The sequence below is a fragment of the Macaca fascicularis genome, chromosome Y, assembly GCF_037993035.2.
Source record: "Macaca fascicularis isolate 582-1 chromosome Y, T2T-MFA8v1.1".
Classification (NCBI taxonomy): domain Eukaryota; kingdom Metazoa; phylum Chordata; class Mammalia; order Primates; family Cercopithecidae; genus Macaca; species Macaca fascicularis.
Window position 1 is genome coordinate 1,312,501 of NC_132903.1, and position 13,785 is coordinate 1,326,285.

A 13,785-nucleotide genomic window follows, 5' to 3' on the forward strand; every position below is an offset into this window, starting at 1 on the left:
ATTCATTCATTCATTTCTTATCCACCTACCCATCCATTCATCCATCCATTCATTCATCCAACCATCCATCCATCCATTTATTCTTTCATGTACTCATTCATCCATCCAATCATCCCTTCATTCATTCATTCATCCACTCATTCATTCCTTATCCATTTACTCATCTATCCATCCATCCATCCATCCCTCCATCCATTCATCCACTCGTTCATTCACCTGTCTCCATATCCATCCATCCACTCACTAGTGTACTAATCCACTCATTCACTCATTCATTCACTCATTCATTCACCCATCTATTTATGCAACCATCCATTCAACCATCCAACAAACAGTACTGAGGCCATGGTAATCTCTTCTGGTCTCTCATCTACAAAGTCACAGTCCCTACAAGGACCCTGCTCATTCATTCCCTGTGGCTGAGACTGAAGGAGTATCTCCTGTTTCTATTCCACGTGTGGCCACCTGCTGGTCTGTCCCTGTCCTGAGTGCAGGGGTAGTCTCATTCTCCTCCAGCCCCAGAACAGATGAGTGATAAATAAATACCTGGAGACAGAATTCCTCCAACCCTAGGGTAAGAGACTGAGTGTGCTAGAAGTTGCCTGTGTTGGTGCCAAGAGCTTGTGATGGACATGTGGACACTGTAGATGGACAACAGCCCCTTCGCTGACCAGCTGGTGCCTGGGAAGCCTCCAGCTTCACTGAGCTTCAGGTTTCGTTTCTTGCATCTCACCGGGAGGCTGTCTGCAACATGCCCATTTCAACCACTGGCTGAGAGGCTCATGCAGGTGTGCACATAACAGGGCTCCTTGCTGAGAGTGGTTTCCTGGATAGTCCATCAGAGCTACTGTTGCACAACTGCCCCTTGAGGAGGTCATCACAGCTCTGAGTACCAGGAGCTGCCCATCAGCACCGTGTGAACTCAAAGTCTTGCATTCATCCTCATAGGACATCTTCAAAACCACTTTAAACATCCCAGGGAAGCCCAGAGGAGCAAGTGCTTCCAAGAGGCTGGCTCTGGTCTGTGGATTGAGTGTGGATTTGAGTGTCTTTGAATGCGTGTGAGTTTGAGTCTCTTTGAATGAGTGTGGACTTGGGTCTCTTTGAATGTGTGTGAGTTTGAGTGTCTTTGAATCAGTGTGGACTTGAGTTGCTTTGAAAGTGTGTGGGTTTGAGTCTCTGAATGAGTGTAGACTTGAGTCTCTTTGAAAGCATGTGGGTTTGAGTCTCTCTTAATGAGTGTGTACTTGAGTCTCTTTGAATGCATGTGAGTTTGAGTCTCTTTGAGTGAGTGTGGACTTGAGTTTCTTTGAATGAGTGTAGACTTGAGTCTCTTTGAATGAGTGTAGACTTGAGTCTCTTTGAATGAGTGTGGATTTGAGTCTCTTTGAATGTATGTGATTTTGAGTCTCTTTGAATGAGTGTGGACTTGAGTTTCTTTGCATGAGTGTGGATTTCAGTCTCTTTGAAAGCGTGTGGGTTTCAGTCTCTGAGTGTGGATTTGAGTTTCTTTGCATAAGTGTGGACTTGAGTCTCTTTGAATGAGTGTGGATTTCAGTCTCTGAATGAGTGCGGACTTGAGTTTCTTTGCATGAGTGTGGACTTGAGTCTCTTTGCATGAGTGTGGATTTCAGTCTCTTTGAATGAGTGTGGATTTGAGTCTCCTCATTCCTGCACCTTTTCAGTTCCTTTTGTTGCATGGGACAGTATGAATGACGCTCCCCATTGGTCCAGTTTTGCAAGTAAAAATGTCACATGTGGAAGCCAGCATTTAGTCCTCGGGCAGATAAGCAAGTTTGACGAGAATAACCTTACACACAGAGGGGCCCTTGGTCTTGGAAAGGTGGAGAATAAACCCGCCATTTCCCCTGAGACCTGATCTGCACAGGGGATGTCTGCTTAATCTACACATCTGCGGCTTGTAATCACAGAGTCTCTTGAATTCTACTTACTTTATTATAGAAACAAGAGCATGCATACAGCACATCAGGAGATGGAGAAATGGAGGGAAGTGATCCACAGTCCCTTGACCCAGCCCATTCTCTCTCTGAGACCTGGGGGATGGGACATGGTCTTGCTTCTCCTTCCAGATCTCTGGAAGGATCATCTTGTCTTATCTTGCCGGCCTCCCATGCTGTGGTTCAGAATTGCGGGAGATTCTGTTCCAGTGGGGATGCTTGTCTATACCTTGGGCAGTTTGGGGTGTCACAACTGGAGGGGGTGTGTCTGGCGCATGGTGGGTGGAACCCGGGACGATGCTCAATGCCCTATAGTGCAGAGGATAGGCTCAACACACAGAATCCTCCAGCCCTACATGTCAGCAGTGCTGAGGCTGAGATATCCTGCCTGAGAATGAGAGTCTCTGTTAGTGTCTATCTATCTGTCTATACCTATCTATCCTATCTATCATTTATCAATTTATCTACATATCATGTCTATCTCTCTATCTGGCACCTACACCTATGTATTAATCTTCTCTATCTATCATCTATCTATACCTTTCTAGCATTTATCTCTCATCTCTATCATTTATGTCTACCGTTTGACAGTGGTTTCAGCTAGGGGTGATTTTTCTCATCACGGGACACTGGGTAATGTCTGAGGACAGTTCTGGTTGTCGCAGCTGTGGGGGTGGTCCTGGCATCTGCTGGGTGGAGCCAGGGATGCTTCTCAATACCTTACAATGCACAGGACAGCCCCACCACGGAGAATCACCTGGCCCCAAATGTCTACAGTGTTGACGTGGAAAGACCCTGCTTTTAGTATAGAGAATCTCTCTCTCTCTGTCTGTCATCCATCTGTGTATCCATGTATCTACCTATCTAAGTATCTATCTATCTATCTATCTATCTATCCATCTATCTATCTATCTATCTATCTATCTATCTATCTATCTACCATTCTATCTATCTATCTATCTATCTATCTACCATTCTATCTATCTATCTATCTATCATCTATCTGTCTATCTACCATTCTATCTATCTATCTATCTATCTATCTATCTATCTATCTACCATTCTATCTATCTATCTACCATTCTATCTATCTATGTATCTATCATCTATCTATCTACCATTCTATCTATCTATCTACCATTCTATCTATCTATGTATCTATCATCTATCTATCTACCATTCTATCTATCTATCTATCTATCTATCTATCTATCTATCTACCATTCTATCTATCTATCTATCTATCTATCTATCTACCATTCTATCTATCTATCTATCTATCTATCTATCTATCTATCTATCATCTATCTGTCTATCTACCATTCTATCTATCTATCTATCTATCTATCTATCTATCTATCTATCATCTATCTGTCTATCTACCATTCTATCTATCATCATCTCTATCTATCTATCTATCTATCTATCTATCTATCTATCTATCTATCTATCTGTCATCTATCTATTTCTATTATCGATCTGTCTATCTGTCATCTATCTATTTCTATTATTGATCTATCTATCTATCTGTCAGCTATTTCTATTATCTATCTATCTGTCATCTATCTGTCATCTTTCTATTTCTATTATCTATCTATATATCTATCCATCTATCATCAATTTCTATTATCTATCTATCTATCATCTATCTATTTCTATTATCAATCTATCTATCCATCCATCCATCCATCTATGTATCTATCATCTATTATCTATCTATCTATCATCTATCTATCTATCATCTATTTCTATTATCGATCTATCTATCGATCTAGCTATCTATCTATTATCACCTCTATCTATCTATCTATCTATCTATCTATCTATCTATCTGTCAATCTATTATCACCATTATCTATCTATTATCTATTTATATATCTATTATCACCATTATCTATCTATCTATCTATCATCAATTTCTATTATCTATCTATCTATCATCTATCTATTTCTATTATCAATCTATCTATCCATCCATCCATCTATGTATCTATCATCTATTATCTATCTATCTATCTATCTATCATCTATCTATCTATCATCTATTTCTATTATCGATCTATCTATCGATCTATCTATCTATCTATTATCACCTCTATCTATCTATCTATCTATCTATCTATCTATCTATCTATCTATCTGTCAATCAATCTATCTATTATCACCATTATCTATCTATCTATTTCTATTATCTATCTATTTATATATCTATTATCACCATTATCTATCTATCTCTCTATCTATCTATATTTATGCATGCATGTATCTGTGTATCTGTCTATCCTATCTATCTCTCATCTATCTATGTATCTGTCTAATCTATCATCTATCTAATCTATGCATCTATCTATGTATCTATCTAATCTATTTATCCATGTATGCATGTATCTATCTAATCTATTTTGTAAGTATGTATCTAATTTACGTATGTATGTATCCTATTTTATCTATCTCTATTATCAATCTATCTCTCTATCATCACCGTTATCTATCTGCATGTAGGTACGTATGTATGTATGTATGAATCTATCCATCCTATGTATCTCTCATCTATCTACATATCTCTCTAATCTATCATCTATCTAATCTATGCATCCATCTATGTATGTATGTGCCTATCTATCTATCCTTGTATGTATCTATCTAATTTACATATGTATGAATGTATGTACGTATCTATCTAGCTATCTAATTTATGTATGTATCTATTTTCAATTCTCTCTGTCATCTATCTACCTATCTATCTATCATCTCTCTAGCTATCATCTATCATTTATCTATCTAATTTGTCTCTCATCTATCTTTAAGACAGTGTTAGATAAGCAGGTGATTTTGCTACCTGGAGATATTGAGTAATATCTGGAGACATTTCTAATAGTTACAACTGTGGGTGCTCCTGGCACCTTGTGGCTGGAGCCCACGGACACTGCTCAACACCCTACAGTCCCCAGGATGGCCCCACCACAGGGAATCCCCCCCTCAAATGTCACTAGTGCCCCAGCAGACAGCCTGTGTCTTTTGTGTCTCACAATTGGTTCCACCCCAAGAACTGTCCTTGTCCCCGTCTTCCTGCACGCTCTCTCCCTCAGGGATCCCCCTGCTCACAGAGTCTCCCATAAACAATGTCCAGGCTCCCCTCACAGCCTGATGGCACCCAGCCCGAGGGGTCCACATGCTCAGCCCACCCCCAGCTCATGAACTCCTGGGGAGCCTGGACAGTGTATTGTCACTCTGCCAACTCATCATCTGAAACCAACACAACCTGGCACCTGCCACCTGCTTCTGTCTGTGCCACTCCCTTCCCAGCCATAGAGAGTCTCCTGGGATTCATCCCTCCCATGGAGCCCTCCTTGGCCAGAAAATCACACATTCTGCTTCCACAACGTCCCTCTGCTCAGGGCACCAGCACCTTTTCCCTGGAGCAGAGCAATCTGCCCAAAAGCGTCAATGCAGCCTTCGAGGTCCCAGCCCGGCTCAGGGGCATGAGAAAACGCTCAACATCAGGAAAGATCAGGGAAATGCAAATCAAAACCACAGTGCGATACCACCCCACTCCTGCAAGAATGGCCCTAATCAAAACATAAAAAAATTACAGATGTTGGCGTGGATGTGGTGAACAGGGAACACGTCTACACTGCTGGTGGGAATGTAAACTAGTACAGCCAGTATGGAAGACAGTGTGGAGATTCCTTAAACAGCTACATGTAGCACTACCATGTGATCCAGCAGTCCCACTATTGGCTATCGACCCAGAGGAAAGTACTCATTATACGAAAAAGATACTTGCACACGCATGGTTATAGCAGCACAATTAGCAACTGCAAAAATGTGGAGCCAGCCCAAACGCCCATGGATCAACAAGTGGATAAAGAAGCTGTGCTATATTTATATATACAAATGCCGGCACTGACACAAACACACATATATAGTCATATAGATGTGTGCCATATGCATACATATATGTATATAGATATACAAACATATGCATATGTACATATATGTGTAGGTAATACATATGTGTGTATATATGCACATGTTTACAGGCATATATGTGTATATACACACATGCACATACACATATATGTATACATACACACAGACATACATGTGTACATGTGTATATATACACATATACATATACACACACAAACGTGTACATATGTATACATACACATGTACATATACACATATGTGTTTGCATGTATATATGCACACATATGGGTGTATGTGTATATATGTGTGCATATACATATATGTATACATACATATATACATCATATATGTGTGTATATATGTGTGTATGTGTATACATATGTGTATACATACATGTATGCATTGTATATGTGTGTACATGCGTGTGTACATCATACATGTGTGTACATGCGTGTATACATCATATATGTGTGTACATGCGTATATACACCATATATGTGTACATGCATATATACATCATACATGCGTGCATGCGTATATACATATACGCACATATGTGTATATACATGTACTCACATATGTGTATATATATAGACGTGTGTGCATATATACACACATATATATGATGGAATACTACTCAGTCATGAAAAAGAACGGCATTTGCAGCCACCTGGATGAGATTGGAGACCATTATTCTAAGTGAAGTAACTCAGGAATGGAAAACCAAACATCGTATGTTCTCACTCATAAGTGAGAGCTAAGCTATGAGGATGCAAAGGCATAAAAGAATGACACAATGGCCGGGCGCGGTGGCTCACACCTGTCATCCCAGCACTTTGGGAGGCCAAGGCGGGCAGATCACAAGGTCAGGATTTCGAGACCAGCCTGGCCAACATGGTAAAACCCCATCTCTACTAAAAATACAAAAATTATCCGGTCAAGGTGGCACATGCTTGTAATCCCAGCTACTCAGGAGGAGGCTGAGGCAGGAGAATCGCTTGAATCTGGGAGGAGGAGGTTGCAGTAAGCCGAGATTGTGCCACTGCACTCCAGCCTGGGCAACAGAGTGAAACTCCACCTCAAAAAAAAAAAAGAAAACAAAGAAAAAAAAAGAATGACACAATGGACTTTGGGAACTCCAGGGCAAAGAGTGGGAAGAGGATGAGGGATAAAAGGTCACAAATTGGGTTCAGTGTATACCGCTCAGGTGATGGATACTCCAAAATCTCACACATCACCACTAAAGAACGTACTCGTGTAACCAAATAGCACCTGTTTCCCCAAAACCTATAGAAGTAAAAAGTGTAAAACTAACCAACAAAAACACATATCGACTTCTGAAAAAATTTTCTGAAGACTGCTTTCTTGAGGCAATAAAAGAGATTGTTGGAGCCATAAATAATATATATGTATATGTTATATATTTATATATTTATTATTTAAATATATTATATATTATGTTTTATTTATGTTATATATTTATATATTTATTATTTAAATATATTACATATTATTCTTATTTATATGATATATATTTATGTATTTATTATTTAAATATATTATATATTATTTAAATATTATATATTTTTATAATTTAAATATATTATATATTTATATATTATTTGTATTTATATGGTATATCTATTTATTATTTAAACATATTATATATTTATATTTTTATTTATATATTATATATTTATTATTTAAATATATATTTATATATTTTTATTTATATATCATATATTTATATATTATATATTTATATATTTATTATTTAAATAGATTATATATGATTTATTATGCATATATCTTATATTTTTATATTATTTATATATTACATATTTATATATTATTTATATATTATATATTTATGTATTTATTATTTAATTAGATTATATATTTATATATTATTTATTATTTTCATATTATATAGTTATATATTTATTATTTAAATAGATTATATATTTATATATTATTTATTATTTACATATTATATATTCATATATTTATTATTTAAATAGGTTATATATTTATATATTATTTATTATTTTCATATTATATGTTTATATATTTATTATTTTCATATTATATATTTATATATTATTTATTATTTTCATATTATATATTTATATGTTATTTATTATTTTTATATTATATATGTATATATTTATTATTTAAATATATTATATATTTACATATTATTTATTATTTATATATTATATATTTACATATACTATATATTTATTTATATATTATTTATATATTACATAATTATATATAATATACACACACACACACACACAGATATATCTGTTGCTTTGTCCTAAATGAACACAGATCCTGCGTCCCTGGGGAGCGACAGTGTGAGCTGCAGAACCGTCCCTGGAGTTCCCTGAGCTCAGTGCAGTCCTTGGGGGTAATCTTGGGGGCACCCATCCCGCCCACCCTCTTTCTGTACCTTCTGCAGGGGGTCGTGTGTCTCCCAGGGGCCGTGCAGAAACTCCTAGCCCGAGAGAGGTAGAGCAGGGAGCCAGGTGGACACTGGGATCCTTGGACCCTGCTCCGCCCACCTCAGTGCCTCCAGGGACAGAAGAGGGGCTGTGGGAGGGAGGTTGGGGACCCTGCCCAGGCCCAGCCAACGAGGAGGTGCTGATGGAGAGGCAGGGCTGGAGGACAGGGCAGCAGGAGAGAGACTCAGACAAGAGGGGGCCATCTGCCCAGGCCAGGGGCCTCTCCAAGTCCAGACCTGTACATATTCACCACTGGCAATAGCTACTCTGCTGTTATCAACCCTAAGCCATCACTTCTCCCCCAGAACCTTAAGTGGCAAACCCAGAAATGCAGTGTGGGTAGCACTGGAGGGAGGGAGGGTCTCTGTGGTTCTCCCAGGGGACCTCATCTCTCCCACCCACCCCAAGCTTGGTCCATGTTAGTGGCGCAGCCAGGTGGGGACCTGGCAGAAGGCATCTGAAACGCACTTGCTTTTACAAAGACAGGGTTGCCTACCGTCCGATGAGTCCCATGCATCCCTCTCTCAGCCTCTGACCTCATTGTCCCCCTGGGGGTGGGGGACGCCCATATTTGGAAAAGGGGCAGCGTCCTGGTGCACGCAGGACACTGGCATCTGTGTGACAGTGCCCAAGTGAAACTACTGTTTTTGCAACGTGGGATAATTTCCTTTTTTTTTTTGGAGACAGAGTCTCACTCTGTCACCCAGGCTGGAGTGCAGTGGCGCGATCTTGGATCTTGGGCTCCCCGCAACCTCCGTCTCCCAGGTTCAGGTGATTCTGCTGCCTCAGCGTCCCGAGTAGCTGGGAGGACAGGTGGGCACCACCGCACCCGCCTAATTTTTATAGTTTTAGTAGAGACGGGGTTTTACTATGTCGGCCAGGCTGGTCTCGAACCCCTGACCTCAAGTGATCCGTCCACCTTGGCCTCCCAAAGTGCTGGGATTACAGGCGTGTGTCACCGCCATAAAAAAATATATATATAATATATATTATATATTTTTAATATATTATATGTTATATATAATATATATTTATATATGTTATATATATTTATATATTATAAATTATATATATTATATTATATATATTTATATATGATATATTTATATATCTTATATATTTATATATGATATATTTATATATCTTATATATTTATATATGATATATTTATATATGATATATTTATATATCTTATATATTTATATATAAGATTTTTTTTTTTTTTTTTTTTTTTTGAGATGGAGTCTCGCTCTGTCGCCCAGGCTGGAGTGCAGTGGCCACATCTCAGCTCACTGCAAGCTCCGCCTCCCGGGTCTACGCCATTCTCCTGCCTCAGCCTCCCGAGTAGCTGGGACTACAGGCGCCCGCCACCTCACCCGGCTAGTTTTTTGTATTTTTTAGTAGAGACGGGGTTTTACCGTATTAGCCAGGCTGGTCTCGATCTCCTGACCTTGTGATCCGCCCGTCTCGGCCTCCCAAAGTGCTGGGATTACAGGCTTGAGCCACCGCGCCCGGCCATATATAAGATATTTATATATCATATATAATATATTATATATCTTATATATTTATATGCTATATATTTATATATTATGTTATATATTTATATATATTATATATTTATATATCTTATATATTTATAATATATATTTATATATCTTATATATTTATAATATATATTTATATATTATATATTTATAATATATATTATATATCTTATATATTTATATTATATATATTTATATATAATATATATTTATATTTATATATCATATATCATATATCATATATTTATATATAATAATATATTTCTGTATTTTATATATTATATATTATGTATATTTATATATATTTTATATACACACACACACATGCTACTATCTGGTGCTGCTTGCCAAAGTCAAGTGGGCTATGCAAGGAGGAACAGAGCAGGAAGGAGAGATTGGACGGCGTGGTCAGATGCACCTGCTTTGTCAGGGGTTTCAGCTCCTTGGTGCTTTTTACTCAGGGGCCTCGCGTTTCCGCGTGCGCATTCACCTTACGGAAACATAACAACATGGGAAGAAACAACCACACACACACACACACACACACACCAAAAAAAACCCTTTTCTTTTTGGGAACAGAGCCGCGTGACCACGGTTCCTCTTCATAGAAACGTGACATACGGTGCCACAGCAGCAGCACTTGTGTGTGTGGCCGGGAATTCCCAGATCTCCCTCGACCAGGTCTGCGCGTGGGGACTTGGCTTTTCCCAGCTTTTTAGTGACGGATCTGAAAAAGCCCAAGGAATCAGGGTTTCTAAGTGGACCTGTGCAAACGAGGACTGAGGGGGCGGTGAGACCCGGGTCTGGGGTCTCCCTGGCACCGAGGGGGTGGCGAGGGGCCACCACGCTCATCCAGGCACCCACAGGGCTTTCAGACCCATTGACTTGATGCCTACTGTTCCATTATGGGAACGCTAAGCATTCGGGAGTTATTTATAGCCCACAGCTCAAGGTCATTGCCAAGGTCAGATTGCAAACATTCAAGAAACTGCAACCTCCGGCATAAATGAGTTACGAGCGGCAGCCCCAGCTGCTTACCCTCTCTCAGGTTAACCTCAACAGAGTTGCATTTCACGGAATGAGTTTTTTTTATGTATTTATTTATGTATTTTTTTGAGACGGAGTCTCGCTCTGTGGCCCAGGCTGGAGTGCGGTGGTGCGATCTCGGCTCACTGCAAGCTCCGCCTCCCGGGTTCATGCCATTCTCCTGCCTCAGCCTCCCGAGTAGCTGGGACTACAGGCGCCCACCACTGCACCTGGCTAATTTTTTAAATGTATTTTTTTAGTAGAGATGGGATTTCACCTTGTTAGCCAGGATGGTCTCGATCTCCTGACCTCGTGATCCGCCCGCCTCGGCCTCCCAAAGTTCATGGAATGAGTTTTTAAAGGAAAGGTGGTTTGCATCCCTGGAAAATGTGAGCATTTCCCCGCTAAGCGGTTCTGCAAAGTCTCCTTCGCAGGGAATTTGCAGATTTGCACACCTGGTCTCCTCTAGCGTGAGAAGAATATACTTCATGGGGTTTGCACCGTCTTCCCCCATGTTCTCACCCCACACAGACCCTCCCAGCGACCCTCTCGTCTCCCTTGACAACACAGAACAAGAAGAAACGGCCAGCCCGGCAGCTCACCCGTGCAGAAGCAGCGGCAGAAGGAGCAGGTGAGAGTTCAGAGGTTCTCCAGGTAACGGAATCCAACGCGTAAGTCGACGGCCGTGGGCCTCAGAGCCCAGGACTCAGAGGGTCAGCCACCAGCTTGCAAGCCCTGGCCACCCAGAGTGCTTAAGAAAGTGCTTGCTGGTGGCAGACAGCTGCCCTTCCAGTTCCATCTCTCCAGCAAACGTTGCAAGGGTAGCCTCCCCGCTGGGTGGCCCGCCGGCTGGCACGATCATCTCCAAATGCAAATTCTGCAAACTCCACCTCCGAGCGGACAACCACGGTTACGACTCAGGCTTAGGTGGAAAGGAAGCCTGTTGTGAAATTTCCTGTGTAACTGTCTGAACCCTGGTGTGCAGGGCTGAGCTCATCGCTCAGTCTCTGGGCGGCACCGTTAACCGCCCACCTCCCTATCACTGGCTCCCAGGGGGCCCCACTCGAAGAAAACCCTGAGAATTTTCTAGAGAGGAAAAGAGGGAGAATGATTTTCCTCGACGTTGTCACCAGCGGCAAAGTGCCGTGGCATTCCCCAGAACAGATTCCTATTTCTTCTGAAATTAAAACAAAGCCAAACCACCCCCCCCCCAAAAAAAAAACCCAGAACACGTTTCCTTTTAGATTCTAAAGCTGTGCGAATTGCGACGTCTTGGTACACGGCCAGACTGTGACAAGCCAACAGACCTTGGGCACTGATCATTCCGGCTCTGACACTGGGTCACGGACGGGAGAGGTTCATACCCTCAACATCCCCTGAGGATTGGTAGGTTTCACGACTGAGGACCAGGTTCCCGAGTTCCGGCATCCTTGCTTGTGATGAGCGATGGTGGGCTGTTGTCATTCGTGCGAGGAGGAGGTTGAGACGGAAGGATCTGTCACCCCGAAAGAATGAGTGAATATTGAACCACGGCTCAGGGAAAAGACAGGGTACAAACCCTCAAGCCAGCCTGGGTGTGGGGGCTCATGCCTGTAATCCCAGCACTTTGGGGGGCCAAGGGAGGTGGATCACTTGAGGTCAGGAGTTCGAGACCAGCCTGGCCAACATAGCGAAATCCCGTCCCCTACTAAAAATACAAAAATTAGCTGGGCATGGTGGTGGACGCCTGTAATCCCAGCTACTGGGGAGGCTGAGGCAGGAGAATCGTGTGAACCCGGGAGGTGGAGGTTGCAGTGAGCCGAGATGGCACCACCGCGCTCCAGCCTGGGCGACGAGAGCGAAACTCTGTCTCAAAAACAAACAAATAAATAAATAAATAAAAATAATAAGAATAATAAAACGGAGTGCATAGACACCACAGAATAGTACAAAGCCATGAAAAAGAATGAAACGATGTCCTTTGCAGAAACTTGGATCCAGCCGGAGGCCATTCTCCAAAGCGAATTAATACAGAGACACAAAGCCAAATGCCGCATGTTCTCACTTATAAGCAGGAGGTAAACATGGGGTCCTCATGGACATAAAGAAGAGAACAACAGACCAGGCGCGGTGGTTCATGCCTGTCATCCCAGCAGTGCGGGAGGCCTAGGTGGCTGGATCACCTGAGGTCAGGAGTTCGAGACCAGCCTGGCCAACATACTGAAACCCCGTCTCTACTAAAAATACAAAAATTAGCCGGGCATGGTCACAGACACCTGTAATTTCAGCTACTTGGGAGGCTGAGGCAGTGGAATCGCTTGAACCCGGGAAGCAGAGGTTGCAGTCTCTACTAAAAGTACAAAAACTAGCTGGGCGTGGTGGTGGATGCCTGTAATTCCTGCTACTCGGGGGGCTGAGGCAGGAGAATCGTTTGAACCTGGGAGGCGGAGGTTGCAGTGAGCCGAGATTGCACCACTGCACTCCAGCCTGGGCGACAAGAGCGAAAACTCTATCTAGAAAGAAAGAAAGAAAGAAAGAAAGAAAGAAAGAAAGAAAGAAAGAAAGAAAGAAAGAAAGAAAGAAAGAAAGAAAGAAAGAAAGAAAGAAAGAAAGAAAGAAAGAAAGAAAGAAAGAAAGAAAGAAAGAAAGAGAGAGAGAGAGAAAGAGAGAAAGAGAGAAAGAAGGAAAGAGAGAAAAGAAAGAAAGAAAAAAAGAAAGAAAGAAAGAAAGAAAGAAAGAAAGAAAGAAAGAAAGAAAGAAAAGAAAGAAAGAAAGAAAGAAAGAAAGAAAGAAAGAAAGAAAGAAAGAAAGAAAGAAAGGAAGGAAGGAAGG

General features: G+C 41.0%; 1 protein-coding gene across 3 annotated transcripts in view; it reads right to left on the reverse strand.

Moving 5' to 3' along the window:
- The window catches only part of LOC141406859 (S-geranylgeranyl-glutathione receptor P2RY8), a 75,448-nt gene extending 63,602 nt beyond the window's left edge, over window positions 1-11,846 (reverse strand). For all 3 annotated transcript variants that reach the window (XM_074030394.1, XM_074030396.1, XM_065538736.2), the window contains exon 1: window positions 11,577-11,846. The gene's annotated coding sequence lies outside the window, so the exon portion shown is untranslated. The remainder of the gene's footprint in view (window positions 1-11,576) is intronic.
- Between the last annotated feature and the right edge of the window lie 1,939 nt (window positions 11,847-13,785).